At 37.8% G+C, this 16926-nt stretch overlaps 1 protein-coding gene across 1 annotated transcript in view; it reads right to left on the minus strand.

Annotated features, from left to right (window-relative positions):
- The window catches only part of SUSD6 (sushi domain containing 6), a 92616-nt gene extending 78204 nt beyond the window's left edge, over window positions 1–14412 (minus strand). The window contains exon 1 of the mRNA XM_074236028.1: window positions 14218–14412. The gene's annotated coding sequence lies outside the window, so the exon portion shown is untranslated. The remainder of the gene's footprint in view (window positions 1–14217) is intronic.
- Between the last annotated feature and the right edge of the window lie 2514 nt (window positions 14413–16926).

A 16926-nucleotide genomic window follows, 5' to 3' on the forward strand; every position in this document is an offset into this window, starting at 1 on the left:
CCTTTTAAGGAAAAATCAGCTTAACTTAAATAACAACCATTGCTCCTAACATACTCACATGCTGGCATTCTGCTCGTCCTTATATGACCAAGTCAAATGGCTGCTGATATCAATAACAGCATTTTATACTTTTCTAAATTATTTATCATAGCCTAATTTTAAAACTGAGCTATTATAATTTATCCTATAATTACTTGTATATGATATGATACTGCAATTAGATTGTAAATTCCTTGAAAGTGACTCAATGAAACAGTTTTCTAACACAAGACAACTTGGAAGATTCATGAGAAGGATCTGTCACATTGGGGTGGAGCAAATCTACTCCAGTAATCTAGAAGAGATTGTGAGGTGTCTGGGTCAGTGGCAGTGGGCAGATTTCAGACCACTCAGTCCAGGGATTTCCAAGAACAACTTAGAAAATCAGCAAGAAAAATCTGCTGCACTGGGGTAAGAGATGGAGCCTAGTCCAACCCAGGACTCAGCAGCACAGACCTGAACCCAGCAGATCAGGAGCAGGCCTTGGAAACCACTGAATCAGCAGTGGTAGCTACTTCTGGAGCTCCTCACATATGTCTCCTGACAGAGACAGCAGTAGAAAATATGCTAAATTTGGAAATCAGAGGATCTAAGTTTGAATCTACTAGTCCCATTACTACCTGTGTAAATTTTTGCAAGGTACTTAACATCTCTGAGTCTAGGTTGGTGAACTGTAAAATGTGAAAAACTGTAAAGTTTGCCATTTATAAGAACCAATATTTGTTGGATGGTATTTGTTAGATTTGAAAGATCTGGGTTCAAATTTTGCCTCAAACCTGTATTATCCATAAGCTCATGGGTAAGTCACTGAACCACTCTGGGTCTCTCAGGCCATGGAAGAGTTCAAAGATGATTTTGAAAATCAAGTAAGGAAGGCAGAGGAAAATTGAGAAGGGAAATGAGAGCAATGCAGGAAAATCATGAAAACCGAGTCAGCAGCTTGGTGAAGAAGATACACAAAAAATACTGAAGAAAAAAACCAGACTGGGTCAAATGGAAAAAGTGATCCAAAAGGCCAGTGAACAGAAAAATGCTTAAAAAAAGTAAAATTGGCCAAATGGAGATACAAAAATTCACTGAAGAAAATAATTACTTTAAAATATAGAATGGAACCAAGGGAAGCTGATGATTTTGGAAGAAATCAAGAAACAATTATTAATAAAACAAAACCAAAAGAATGAAAAACTAGAAGAAAATGTGAAATATCTCACTGGATAAACAACTAACCTGGAAAACAGATCCAGAAGAGATAATTTAAAAATTATTGGATTACCTGAAAGCCATGACCAAAAAAAAAAAAGCCTAGATGTCATTTTTCTAGAAATTATTAAGGAAAACTGCCTTGACATTCTAGAAGTAGAGAGTAAAATTCAAGTTGAGAGAATTCATCAATCACCTCCTGAGAGTCCAAATGAAAACTGTCAGGAATATTATAGTCAAATTTCAGAACCCCCCAAAACAACCAGAATGAAACAATTCAAATATCGTGAAGCCAAATTCAGGATCACAGAAAATTTAGCCTAAGCTACTACATTAAAGGATCTTGGAGCTTGGAATATGATATTCCTAAAGAAAAAAGTGCTAGGATTTTAACCAAGAATCAACTACCCAGGAAAACTGAACATCCTCTTTCAGGGGAAAAGATGGACATTCAAAGAAATAGGGGATTTGTAAACTTTCCTGATAAAACAACTAGAGTTGAACAGAAAATGATCTTCAAATATAGGACTCAGGTAGGAGGGGGGGAAGGGAAGGGCAAATTATGAAGGACTTAATGATGTTGTATTGCTTACTGCTTGTATTCGTGCTTGGGAAGATGATACTGATAATTCATATAAATTTTCTCATTTATTAGGACAGTTAGAATATATAGATAAGACACAGGTAGGAGTTGAATTTGCAGATTTATTAAAAAGGAATTAGTGGGTGAGAGAGGAATATACTGGAAGAAAGGCAAAGGAGAGGTAGAATGGGTTAAGTTATTTCACATAATAGAGGCAAGAAACACCTTTGGCAGTGGAGTGGAAGAGGAAGAAAGTAAGTGAGCCTTATTCTCATTGGAATTGACTCAGAAAGGGAATAACATACAATTCAATTGGATATAGAAATCTATCATACCCTAGAGGAAAGGGATGGGAGAAGGAGGGGATAAAGGTGATAGAAATAAGGAAGACTGTGGGAAGGGTAGTCAGATGAAAAACACTTTTGAGGAGGGACAGGGTAAAAGAAGAGAATAGAATAAATGGGGGTGAGGAGACTAAAATTAGCAATAGTAATTGTGGGAAAAAATACTGAAATAAATTTCTCTGATAAAGATCTCATTTCTCAAACACAGAGAATTTAGTCAAATTTATAAAAATAAAAGCCATTTCCCAATTGAAAAAAATGATCAAGAATTTAGGCAAAAACCTAAAAAAAAAAAGAAATGATGGTGTCTGAATACAGACTGAAGCATATTTTTTTTCATTCTATTTTCTTGAGGTTTCTCTATGGTGGGGATAAGGGGGGGAGAATTATGTTTATTTTTTACAACATAACTACTGTGGTAATGTTTTTCCATGACTACATTTAAAAATATTTTTATTAAATTTTTTTCAATCCATATGCACATGTATATTTTTAAGCTACAAAATTTCCTTCCACTCTCCCTTCCCAGCCCCCTCCCCTCAGGGGTGGACAGTTAGATTGGCAATGTATATATAATTTTTTTTTTGCAAGGCAAATGGGGTTAAGTGGCTTGCCCAAGGCCACACGGCTAGGTAATTATTAAGTGTACTAGTTTCTTCTTCAGACATAGAATATAGGTAGTAAAGATCCAAGCTGCCTTTTTTTTTTTTTTTTTTTTTTTTGCTGGGACTGGGATCTAATCCCTGGCTTGTTGTTGGCCAAGATGTTGCCTAAGGCCTTGCCTTTACAGAGGTTTGTTTCCTCCTTTAAAGGAGGAAACAAATACATATTTTTAAATCATTTCAAGTAACTTGCTTTCTCAATGAGGGAGACTGGAGTAGAAGGAAGGAAGAGAATTTTGAACTCAAGGTTTTAGAAGTAAATGTTGAAACTTGATTTTGCATGTAACAGAGGAAAAAAAAGAAACAAAAGAGAGAATTACTTACATCAATGAAATTACAGGTTCAAACTACTACTACTGCTGCTGCTGCCAATACTGTTACTGCTACTACTGATAATTGTACCTGCTAATAAGTGTTCTATGCCTATGGAAATAAACATTCCTTTCATTCTTAGGCTCCATATTAATATAACATTTTAGTCCTAAAGTCTTCTAATCTGAGAAAGAAATCTCTTTAGTCTTTATTAATTCCGAATAGAGATATTTTTACATGCAGCTTAAAATCAATGTCTATAAAATATATAATATAAATCTTAATATACTATATATTCTCACCTATGAATGTTATAACTGAAATCAATCCTTTTCCCTAGTCTAATCTAAGCACTGCAAAACCAAATTTTACCATGCTACTTCCATGCTCAAAAATCTCCCGACTCCCCAATGTCTTGAGGATAAAGTTTAAATATATCAGCCTACAACTCAAAATTTTATGCAATATGGTTTTGCTTTGCCTATCCAACCTCATCTCTCATTTATCTCTCAACAAGAGATACTACCAAAACTACAATATTGCAATATTTATTAATTAACAATAACATCAACTATATAATCGGAACTACACTGAAGAAGGAAAACAAGGACATAGAAGCATGGAAGTAACAATCTAGCCAGAGATACATAGTAGCGGCAATTTCATCATATTACATTTCTATATGCATAAAAGGATAAGCAACAAAACCAAATAGAATAATAGAATAAGAGTGAAAGAAGACAGAGACAGTGGTATATTAACTCCAGAAGCAAGATAATAGGATCAACATTTTTTCCCCAAAATTGGGACTTGGAAGGTAGGGGTAGTAAAAAGGGGGGATTCTTTCAAATTCAATTCTTTCAAATATAATTTCCAGACAGAACCACTGTTTTCAAAGCATTTATTATATAAGGGCATATATGGGCAGGTAACATTACTAATCTGTTCATCTTTAGAGTAGGATTAAAAATAAAATGATTTTTCTGGAGAATGAAGTCTTGATGCTTGGATGAAAACAGAAAACTTTGTTAATTTTTTTCCAGATAAAGTTGTTCATTCTATTTGCTCATAGAAAGATAACAGAGATATTTTCCCTATTTGCTATCCACCAGCTAAATTTTTAGAATATTATTTCACTGAGACAGCCACAACAAACATCATATAAACCAGAACTATTTTGCCAGTGCTGTTGAAGAAAACACAGGAAAAGTGAGAAAATGTTAAGTTATAACCATATTTCCCAAAATATACAATGTGTTTTTTGGGGTCAAAACCAGTGACAAAAAGTGTTGAAATTTAAGAGGGAAGATTTAACACCAATTTCTTACACATATGTGCTTTTCATGGATTATTTGTTCCTAGATTATGAATTTCCCAATAGTTTGGGACATCACAGTCTAAAAGGATTATAATCTCCCAAGGACTATGACTTTTGAAGGGGCCTGTAAAGTGAGAAAAGGAGGATAAGCAAAATCACTTATTATAAAAAGATGATGTAAGCAGTTGAATGGATAATGTGTAACTCATTAATACTATAAAAGTGTCAATAACATGCCAACTGAAATAGCATCTCCTGAATAGAACATATGTATGCTTCCTCAGGCATGTTAGTTTTTGTTGAATTATCATTAGTCAGTCTCTCTTGTCTTCCCCACTGCCCCTTCCTCCCTCCTAAATTGAGAACAAGAAGGGACTTTGGAAGTCATCTAGTTCAACTTTTTCACTTTACAGATTAGAAAACTAAAGCTCAATGAGAGATGGTGATTTACCCAAGATAATATGGTTATTTCATGTCAATGCATGCCCTTCTCTCAGTTCAGACGTGGAGTCAGAGGATTTGGATTTAAACCCAGCCTTTGCCATTTCCTACCTGTATCAGTTTGGGCAACACATTTAATTTATCTAATGTCTAAACATAAACCCATGATATTGAAAATTATGATTTGGAATCTGGTTAGAGATACACAGAAAGTTCCCCCTCAACTTTCCTAGCAGCAACTATATTTTCCAGAGCCTTTGAAATTTGAATCCATATTTACAGAAGTTATTAAAAAAAGTGAATTAATAAGAGGGATCAATTACTCTAAATTTTAATATTCCCCCCTCTATGAAGTCTTCCAAAAATGACTAACATTTCAGTCTACTGATAGCATTGAGCAACAGATTAAGAATGAAAGTAAAGTCTATATGAACAAATCCATAGGGACTTCAGCTCAGAAATGTCATATATGAATAGGAAAGAAGGAAGAAAGCAACACATACAAGCAGACCTCACAAACCTACTAGATATAACCACAAACCAATTCTTTAGAGCACTGTTTCCTGAAGATCTCGGTTTCAAGCTTGCTCGTTTTATACTTTGACCTTTGGACTCCCTACTACCATCCAGAGAAGATTTAAAGTCTGTTTTTGGAAAAATCACTTGTCAACACTAAAAATTCTTATGAACATGATGTAGTCTAGTGGATTAGGAATCCTAAGACTTGGCTTCTGACATTAGGTATATGACCTTGAAACAAAAATTTGTTAGCACCTACCAAATACTACTAAATACACCCTTCTAATAAGCACCAGAAGAATTTGAGGTTAGACGGTATGAGAAAAGTATCTGGGCCTGTGATTTATTTAGTGTAGGAAATTCAAGCATGGAAATTCCCCTATTAAAGCACATTCAATCAAGTCAACATTTAATAAGCATATACTCAGAGTCAGACTCTATGTTAAGGGCTGAAGATAGAGAGAAAACATGCAAACAAAAGAAAAATAGAAGGTATATACAGGTAAACTAGAGATAATCTCAAAAGAAAGACGATAACTTTGAGGGAGATCAGAAAAGTTCTTTTATAGAAGGCAGACTTGAGCTGAGATCTGAAGAAAACTAGGGAAGCCAGGAAGATGAAGAAAGAGAGATTCCAAGCATGAGGGGATAGTCAGGAAAAGACAAAGCCAGTGTCAATGGATCATAGAGTATGTGGGGGTGAGTAAAATATGAGAAGACTGGAAAAGGTAGGAGAAAGCATTTTATGAAGGACTTTAAAAGTCACTATCTATAACTCTTATTTAATTTACAGTTTTAGAGAGTTATCTGAAACCTTGAGGGATTAAATGATTTATTAATGGGCACAGCTTATGTGTCCTAAGTAAGACTGAAACCCAGGACTTGGAAATAGGTTTTTCAGTCTCCAAGTATGGCTCTCTAATCACTATATAATGCTTTCTTTCATTAAAGGGGATAAAAAGATTAAATTCAAGATCTAAATCCAGAGAAAGACTTATGGAGCCTGAATGCAGACTGAAGCATACTATTTTCACTTTTTTTTTTGTTTTTTCTGAGGCCTTTTCCCTTTTGTTCTGTTTCTTCTTTCACAACATGACTAATGTGGAAATATAAACTTACATGACTGAACATGTATAACCTCTATCAGATTGTTTGCTGTCTTGAAGAGGGAGAATGGGAGTAAAGGAGAAAAAAATTTGAAACTCAAAATCTTAAACAACATTAATATTGAACACTCTTTTTACATGTAATTGGAAAAAATGCTATTTACAAAAAAAAAGAGGAAGCAGAAAAAGAAATCTACAAATATTGAAGTGAATTGCATCTTTTTGAATACTTAAAATTTTAGGCTATGAGTCACAGCACACCCATAGGCATACCTAAGAAATCAAAACTTCAGATTAGACTTTTGCCTTGTTCCCATACTGGAGGGATTGGTGAGATTTGAAGGTGGAATTACTAGTTCTTCTCATCATAAAAATGAGTAGATTGAACTACATGCTTTCAAAGGTCCTTTCCAGCTCTCAAAACCTATGATTTGATGATTCTAACACAGATCTTCTCAACTATCAAACAGGAAACTGCAAGCAACATAACAAAGGATTATCCTCCCTCCCTCTCCCTGCCTTTATATAACTCTACCTACTTCACACAAATGGGAAAAGACTTCCTGTAAGAACTGACTGCAGTAATAGAACATGAAAAGTAATTTACAATTCTCAATCTAATTTACTTAAAGCGGTATGCTCTCTAAATGAAAGCATGCAAAAATACTGTATTTTATTGTTCTTTTCTGCAGAAAAGGAAAATATTACTACATGCTGTCAATGGTTATACTGTGGCTATGAGTTCAAATTATATCAAAGGTAAATGGAGATGACAAGTGGAAAGAGACTCAGTGTTGTGCCACAGAATTTTATAACAGAATGTTAGAATTGGAAAGGACTTTAAAGATCATCTAAGCCCTAGTCTTTATTTTACACTTGAAGAAAATGAGGCCCAGAAAAGTTTATAAATTCACTCAAAGTCATAATCAAGTTAGTGGCAATGAGGACTTGGATTTAGACCTTCTGCTCTTAAGGATAGAATCATCAAAGGAAAACTTCTGTTGCATCACCAAGATAACCTTTGAAACTAGGATTTAAGTAGGTTCCACACGTAACATGTGGCATGTGTTAATCACAGTCACTTTTCTAAGGACTTCCAATGGTGGAAATTAACCTTTCCAACTCAAAGCTGATGGAGTTCTAACTTAATCCCTCATTTTGTGGTTCATCTGGTAGCAGAGCATTCTAATGTAACTAAGCACAAAACATAGCCTCTGAATTTTTGGAAGGAAAATTCTTCAAAAGTCTTCAAAGTTTAATTTACCCTTCTGAACATGGTAAATTTACCATTAACTAGATTAATTAAATTAATTTTAAATTAAATTAAAATTAATTTAGCTCATGTTAAATTTTTTTACAAATGACAATGTATCAATATTCATATTTGCATTTTTGTGTTACATATTTAATTAAAAACCTGGGGAAAGTGTTCATCCTTAGGTATACTAATGACAAGATATATGTGAGAGTAGTAAGCAACTAGATTAGGAGTAAAGAGACAAATCTGGGTTCTTCATCGGCTATCAACTGGATATGGGAGTTGAATTGGGAAACTCATTCCACCTTTCACCAATTCACTTTCCTCACTTCTAAAAGAAAAAAGTAGGCTTAAATACAGATAATAATAGGAGTTGACATTTAATGATATCTAAAGTCCCTTCCAATATTCTAAGTCTAATTGTTCTCACCTTTGATCAGAATTTTAACCTCTACCCTAAGGGCTATTTGTATACCACATTTCACTACATATTTCTACAGATGTAGAAACTTTTTGCTATTCATGAGGAAGTTCAGTGTTATTTTTACATCCGAACATGGTTTTCCTTCAACCAACCTGATAGAAGGTTCTGTTAAAAAAAATACTTAGCAGTTACTTCACATTCATCATTATCCTGCTTACATCTATTGTACTTTAAAAGTTTACAAAATTCTCTTCATAGAGCAATTCTGTGAAGTCAGTAGTATAAATATTACTATTCTCATTTTACAGATAAGAAACTGAGGTTCATCAAGATTCAGAATCTTACCTATGGCCATAACTTTGTAGTTACTAAGGGCCCCAGCTGGAATTTGAATTCAGGTTCCCTGATTTGTTCTACTACATCTCAATTTCCTAAATCCGTAGCCTAATAAATACTACTTAACACAGCAAAAGTTTAGATGTATTTTACAAATGTATCTTTTTAATCTTTTGGTATGTCAGGCTCAACTTTCATATTTTCATATATAAAATTAGCAAAGTCACCTTGTTAGATTTTTCTTTTCTTTTGCAAGGCAGTGGGGTTAAGTGACTTGCCCAAGGTCATATTGCTAGGTAATTATTAAGTGTTTGAGGCTGGATTTGAACTCAGGGCTGGTGCTCTACCCACTGCACCACCTAGCTGCCCTAGATTTTTCAAGTGAATGAAAACTTTTACCAACTGACTTCACTGAGATCAAATGGGAACAACCCAATCCAAAAGGGAAAAGTAATATAAGCAGTCCCTTATAGTATTCCTATTCAGTTTCATTTACTGAGCTTGACCAATGTAAAAATTCTACTCTAGGGGCGGCACTGGCCTCGGAGTCAGGAGTACCTGAGTTCTAATCCGACCTCAGACACTTGATAATTACTTAGCCCTGTGGCCTTGGGCAAGCCACTTAACCCCAATGCTTTGAAAAATCTAAAAAAAAAATTCCTACTCTAAATCAAAGAAAATTTCACTAGAGAGAGTTAACAAACAAAAGGGACACTCCCATATTCAGACCTTGTACTCCTCTGCTGAAGGAAAGCCAGTCACTGGGATAGCTGGTTTGGGAAAGACCCTAGCTTGCCAAGAATAGAAAGTCCCTTCACTGAAAAAAAGGATGGCAATAATAAGCTCAGTTCATCTTTTTGATCTGAGGTTTTTTTTATGTCCAATTCTCTTGAGCTAGAGGACAGGGAAAAAAGTTCGGACTTATTTTTGTGCCACAGCAGATCCTCTTTTATCACAGGAATTGCCAATAAGCATTTTTGCTGATTGCAAAAATATTGAGAATCTATTGGTTCCCTCACAAGTTGCAGGTTAATTCCCACCTCACACATCAAATAACAAACTCCTGCCCAAAAATACAGAATGAGAGGAAAGTCTAAGGTTCTACTGTTGCAGATTTTCATATCTAACAACACAGGATACAGTCAGAAACTACATCTGTTTCTGTTTGAGAAAACTTTGTTCAGTAACATCCTGTTTCTTGAGTGCAGAATATGTCCTTGGCTGGCTACTGTCAGATACTTTCAAGCTAGTGTTTATCTTATTTGAAGGATGAGAGAACCAGGATAAAATGAAACAGTATATAATAGGTAGCCTCCAAATCTCAGATCTGAGAAATCTATTTTAATTCTAGCTATATTTACAGTACTTTCTTGAAGATAAAATAAACCTCTCTCTCTGCTCTTCTGCAGCCTTGTGCCCAATATACCATTTATTACAGAGATGCAAGTATAGAAAAGACTAGTTCTAAATGAGAGAGCTACTGATTTTAAGACACCTCTCACCCTCTCTCAAGGAGTACTAAGGAGACTATAAACTCCTATGGCTTTGGAAGAGAAGGCTGACAAGACATTTGCATTCTTCAACATACAGTAGGAAGGAAAAATAAAAGAAAATTACGATGAAAATATGTGCTGGTAGCAAGCTTCTTAAAACTCCAAATTTTCAAGTGATATGGTTTTCTCTGATTTCTCAAGTTTTTTCAGATTAAAACTATGGAGTTTTTGAACCAGGGCCAGAGTTGCTGTAATGGGAGCCTTGGTTTCTGGGAGCAAAAGCTTTAGGATTTATATGAAATAAACTGGTGGGTCACTAGCCACAGTTTTCCACAATCCCAATGCAGCACAACAAATGACATGTTACAAACATCCCCAGAATCACTGCTACATTGGGGTGGAGTGAACTAACTGGCCAGCACCCCATAGAATAAACATGGGATGCCTGAGGAAATAAGAGACTTCTCAGTATTATGTATGCATTTGTTTACATCTTCACAATGAATTAGCATTTATTCCTATATCTAGCACTAAAATGTAAAGATTATCACACTGATGTTGGCAAGGTCTTTCAAAACAAAAAAGAAATTTCTTTTCTTCCCCTACCTTTCACCTTTCTAATTACCTTCTTCCTAAGGATATTTTTTTTCCCAAGTGAGTCCAAACCTGTGATGACATAAGTATAGGAAACTCTCAGTATGGAAACTGTCTACCAATTTAGATCAGAAACATTTCCAGAATTTAAAGTCTTAGAGAATTGCCTTGGGGCACTGAAAGATTAAATGGTTTGCCCCAGGTCATCAAGTAGGTATGCTCGTCCTCCCAACACCATCCTCCGGACTCTGAGGCACTATATCTTTTTCTAAGCTGCCTCTCTGTTTATATTATACTATATATTTTCTATTATAAACTATTAAAATTATAGCTATACTAGGAGGAAAGATACATCCAATAAAAATATCACTACTATTAATAAAAATATTTCCTCTCTATAATAATAATAATAATCTCAAAATCTAATTGCAAGTCTGGGGCTAATGAGAACCTCAAAAGAAACCACATGCAAATAAGTCAAGGAAAATGGTTCCACATTAAAATTAAGCAACAATGGATACTAGTGAATTACTGATATTTAAGGCTACAAGTGAGGTATGACTATCCAGTCTGTAGATATTCAGTGGATTCTGGCACTTGTGGCAGAACTGGAGAGGAAGCAAACCAATCTCGGCCCTTCTTCACTGCTCCAAGTAGTTTTGCCTTGGAGACTGCCTCTCTGCTTTTCTAATTTTGACACTAGAATGAGGAAGCTTATGTGCAAACAGTTTTTGAAGAAAAGAATGTTCTGAGTGTTGTCAGAAGATGTGATCTGCAGAATGATGGAATGGCCTTAAAGCCCTGGGAAGTAGGTGGAAGAAGCAGTTAAACAGAAGCAGCTAGAAAGTGTTGCTTTTTTTTTCTTGAAGGGAAGGTGAATTTGAATGACAGAACAATTAGTGCCTAGAATCAGAAAAAATTATCCCTTACTCTTATGACGCCCTGAATTAAATTCTTTCCTAAAAATATCACTTTGAACTCTAGAAAAAGAGCTGTATATCACAAGAAGCTCTAAAAACTGCTATAACAGGGGAGGTTATCTCTGCCAGAGAGATGTACTATGACCTAAGAAACCCACCAGCAAACAGGAAGAAGAAACTAAGGAGGTATCAGACTTTATTTCTACATTATTCTAACCCAACTTTCCTGCTCAGTGTGAACTGTCTCTCATTACTTACTGTTCTTTCTCACTACTCATCAACTCCCTTCATGAAAAAAAAAAACCCCTAAAAAAACCTCCCCAAACATGGCACCAAGAAGCCACGGCCTCTGCTGTAAAGCCCAGATGATAGTGGTTTTCTTGTAGGAATTGAAAGTATGGGAGGGCAGAGAGGTCTGCTCTTCTGAATGATTTGGTCCCCCTACAAAAAACTTACAACCTGGATGCATTTTAAAAAATGAAGTTATTTGTTTTATGAGTCATTTCCAAGATTTTTACAGTTACAGGAAGCAAAAGATGCCCCATCAGTGTACCTAACATTTTTCACTGATATAGCAGTGGAAAGTAATTCAGATAAACTGGTGCACAGATCTAAATCTTGGAAGAAAGGTGTGCAAATAAAAGAGCCAATGAATGACAACTGTAATCAGAAGAGCTACTAAAAAGCTACAATGGGAGAAATAGGGAAATTTTACCCTTAAGAAAACTGAGTTTGAAAATAGAACCATTGGGGTTGGCTAGGTGGCACAGTTGATAGAGCACTGGCCCTGGAGTCAGGAGTACCTGAGTTCAAATCTGACCTCAGACACTTAATAATTACCTAGCTGCGTGGCCTTGGGCAAATCACTTAACCCCATTTGCCTTGCAAAAAAAAAACAGAACCACAATCTCTCAAACATTTCTCAAGCACTTAGTAGATTGAACACTGGGAGATACAAAGATGGAAGTGAAATAAGTACTCCACCATCAAGCAGCTTACATTGCATCAAGGAAACTAAATACAAAATGTACATATAGAAATACACTAAAGACATGCAAGGTGATGCAAAAAAAAGGAACAAGCAGCTACATGGGAGGAAGAGGGAAATCTGGAAAAACCTCATGTTAGCCTAAAGCCTCTTCTTTACTTGAGAGATAAAAATAATTCTCCAGTTCAGAGATCCAAAACTTCCCTTAGAAATTTTTCTCAACTTAGACTGTAGCCTGAAAATCTGGGAATGGAATTTCCATGCAATAGGTAGGCGTGAATCTATGCTTTAGATAGAGGCATTACCAACACACATATAGAGGGGGCAGCTAGGTGGCGCAGTTGATAGAGCACTGGCCCTAGAGTCAGGAGTACCTGGGTTCAAATCTGGTCTCAGACACTTTATTATAATTACCTAGCTGTGTGGCCTTGGGCAAGCCACTTAACCCTGTTTGCCTAGCAAAACAAAAAACAAAAAAAACAATGTACATATAGAGTGTCCTAAAAGTCTTGGTGCATTTTAAGATCTTTTGGGAAACTGGGTAGGCAATTTTTAGTCCAACAAGTGAAAGGAAAACAGAACAACAATTATTAAATGTAGAAATATACTTCCCCCTCAGTAGTAAACCAAGGGTCTTTAAGCTCCTTCTTAAGTTCAGCTGTAGGGAGATTGTACTGAGGAAAAACAACTTACTAACTTTTCCAAAAGGGACTTCAAAGTGGCTTCCCTGAAATACTTGCACTTTCTATTAACCTTGTTCTTGACTTCTAATTCCGCAACATATTTCCACTGCATTAGTCTATTCATGAGGTTATAGGGTTTCCCCCCTCAGTTTCAGACTCTACCCAGTTCAGTTTACTCAGGGAAGGGTAGCTCAACTGTACCCACTCATATCTAGAATTGCTAAAAACCAAGGTTGCCTTTTTTTTCCTCCTGAGAGTCTCAAAAAACAGGAAGTGGTTTCATCAAGCCTCTTACAAAGATAATAAAAAAGTTTTCGAGACTGAAACCTAAGTGAGACATTGACAGTTTCCTCCTACCATTACAAGGTTTCCTCAGGAAATCCTCTGTACAATTAAATCAAACTGCTCGCAACGATGATAGACTAACGCTGAAGCAGGATCTAGAACGACTTAATCAAGTCAGCAGCTGGGGTGGGGGGAATGGGGAGGAAAGAGAAGAAAAGGCTCCTCCAAGCTCCGCTTCCGTGGGAGGCAAGAAGCAGCTTGCGTTTTCCGCGTCTGCTGGGGGCCCGGCCCGGCTGCGGGTCCGGGGCTGGCGCTGCCTTTTGTTGTGCCTTTGCCGGTGTCCGGGGAGCTGGCTGCACCGCCGCCTCTGCCCCGCTCCCGGCTTCGGCCTGCCCAGCCCTGGGTGGCGTGCGCGGCCCCCTCCGGCGCTGCGCGGCTGCCGGAGCCTCACCCGCTTGTCACTCTCGCAGCCCCCGCCGGGCAGCTCCCAGGACTTCCTCGTCCCCCCGTGCCAGCAGTGACAGCTGAGAGACTGCGGGCGAGGCGAGAGCCAAGGTCTGCCACCCACCTGCCTCCTCCTCCTCCGGGGGGAGCACGCACCGGGCCCCCGGGGGCCGCCGCCTCCGGCCGCTCCGGGCACTCAAGGGACACAAAGCCCCCTCCCCCGGGTCCCCGTCAGCTCGGGTTTCCCTTCCCGGGAGTGACAACTCACCCTGGAGCAGCCGGGCAAAGAGCAGGCGCGGCGCCCTCCGGCCGGACGTCTGCTGGCCCAGGCAGGCAGCCCGCCAGCCCGCCCGTCGCCGCCGCCGCGGGCCCCGCAGACGAGCCTCAGCCGCCAGGCCCCGCAGACGAGCCTCAGCCGCCAGGCCCCGCGTGCCCTTGTCCGTCCGCCGCGCGCTGGCAGGAGCTGCGGGAGGGGGGAGGGGCGGCAGCGCCGGGGGCGGGGGAGGGGAGCCAGTCACAGGGCCGGGGGGACGGAAGGCGGCGAAGGCGGCCGCGTCACCGCCCCAGCTGAGCTGGCCTGGGGGGCGGGGAAGAGCCCTCCGCGAGGAACGCCGGGGGGCGGGGCCGGCGGCCGGGGCGGGGGAGGGGAGGTGAGGCCGGAGAAGGAAGGCCGAGGGGGCGGGGCGCCCGAAGGGACGTAACAACCGCACGGCGTGCGGGCTCCGGCGGCCAACCAGCGCGAGACTCCGGCTCCGGCTCCGCCTCCGCAGCCCTGTGCGCACGCGCCGCCGCAAGGCGTACCCGCTGTCAGGAGGGGGGGCCCGCGGGGGCCCGGAGCTTCCCTGCAGCCCGGGCTTGCCGAGGCAGCCGCAGCTGAGTCAAGTAGTTAAATCGACTGACATGTATTGCACGCTTATTTGCACCTTTTAAAAAAAACCCTGAGATGCAGTCGTGGACTCACGAGATTTTGACGCGTTTTTAATTCATCATGAAAACATGTTTTTATCACATTGAATATTAAGTGCGCTTTGGACAAGCATTCCATTTTTCCAAACATTTCCTTAGTACGAACTAGCATTTTACATATATATATATATATATATATATGTATATGTATATATAAAATCTCATTAAGTTTTCAAATATCTGTCTAGGCTATGTCTACTATAGATCTACTAAATATATAAATATGAATCAATGTCTAATTATAATAATAGAATTTCTAGATTCTGTAGAATTTAGTCTCCCTAGATAGATGATAGATGTGCAAAGTGCTTCACAAATACCTCATTTTATCTTCACAACAACCCTGAGAAGTAGATGCTATTATTATCCCCATTTTACAGATAAGGAAACTCATGAAAATAGCAGTTAAATGACACATAGGCTGACTCAGATAGTAAGTGTGGAATTTGAGCTAAAGTCTTCCGAACTACCAAATGGTCTAATACTCTATCCACGAAGTTACCTTAGATTATAACTTTGATTATATATAGTCCATAAATTTTCTTCAGACTTTAAATCTGGGTAATTTGGAAGTTTCTGAAGCATATTTATCTTGATCTCTTGGATATATTTTTAAATTTTTCTCGATGTGTGGCCTAGAATAAGATTATATAGCAGTATTCCATTTCCATTTGGGAACTTAAATCCAGAGCAATTCTATTTCTCAGTATATAACTATATTATCAGAGTTCATCATTCCCTCAATTGAGACAATTCTTGAAGGAAGTAAAAAATATTTTAAGTATTTTGGAGGTAGAGAATAGATGTTTTCAGTCTTACGAAGATCTCTGGATTTTACAGGCTCACTTGGACATCTGATAATAGTCTTCAGAGCCTTAAATGTTTTCCATTTAAGTCTCAACAAATTTATTTATTAGTCTTCACAATGTTCTTCAAACTTCAAGACACTTATAAGTTGTTTAAAACACAATAACAACTCTTCCTGCCATCCAAATCTCTCTAGAAGTATTTTCTGTTTTTCTGAAAATTCCTTATTCTCTTTTGTTTGATGACTCTTATTGGTTCTTATTTTTGGTCATAGTGTGCTTTGATTTAACTAACTTTATTTCATTGTGGACTTGAATGATTCTTGAAATGGTATACCTTCTCTCACCAATAATCACTATTTTATCTCTAAGAGTCACTGAAGAATGATCCTTAAAAGGTACAACTTTTGTATGTTTTCTTAGAATAAGAACTATTCGTTTAAAACATAAGATTAAAAACATGACAAAAGAAAACAATGAAAAAGTCAACAATTAACTGACAGAAAACTAAGAAAAAGCAGGGAAACCAGCTGACTACTCTGGTCAAGGTCAAATGTTCAGTCAGTCTGCTGTCAGAAGTAGCATAAACAGTAATCACTGACATCATAAAATGAAATAATCTCAAAATTTTCCTTGTGCTAAGGCAATTTGCATACCCATATATCTTCCAAACTATTGTACAGAGCTTGAACTTCCTTGTTTCCTTAATCATTGCATCCCTCAACTACAGAGATTTAAATCTGCAGGTTCATCTCACAGAAACTATTACTTAGTGTTTGTCACTTTTTATTTTATGGAGTGTTTGACAATGTTATTTCCAAGATAAAAATGAACCCTGTGAGCCAATATCTATTTTGTTCAACAAATGGGTATTACGTGTCTACAAATTTCAAAGTACAATGCTAGGTTCTATAGGTAGCTTGAAATAAGGCATTGTAGTCCTAGATTTCAAGTTTTAAAAAGAACAAGATTTACAGAGTTAATAATAATTCATTTTCATATATATATATATATATATATATATATATATATATATATATATATATATAAAATCTTGTTTCCACCCAAACTGAAGGATGGGGAAAAGGGCAGTCCCAAGCACATAATTTGAAGGAGACATGATTTCAAATGATGGGAGAATGTTGTCCTGTTGTTTCAACCTATGTAAAGGGGAAAATTTGTGCCATAATTTTTTGGGGAAAGAT

This window comes from Macrotis lagotis, chromosome 4 (genome assembly GCF_037893015.1).
Source record: "Macrotis lagotis isolate mMagLag1 chromosome 4, bilby.v1.9.chrom.fasta, whole genome shotgun sequence".
NCBI lineage: Eukaryota > Metazoa > Chordata > Mammalia > Peramelemorphia > Peramelidae > Macrotis > Macrotis lagotis.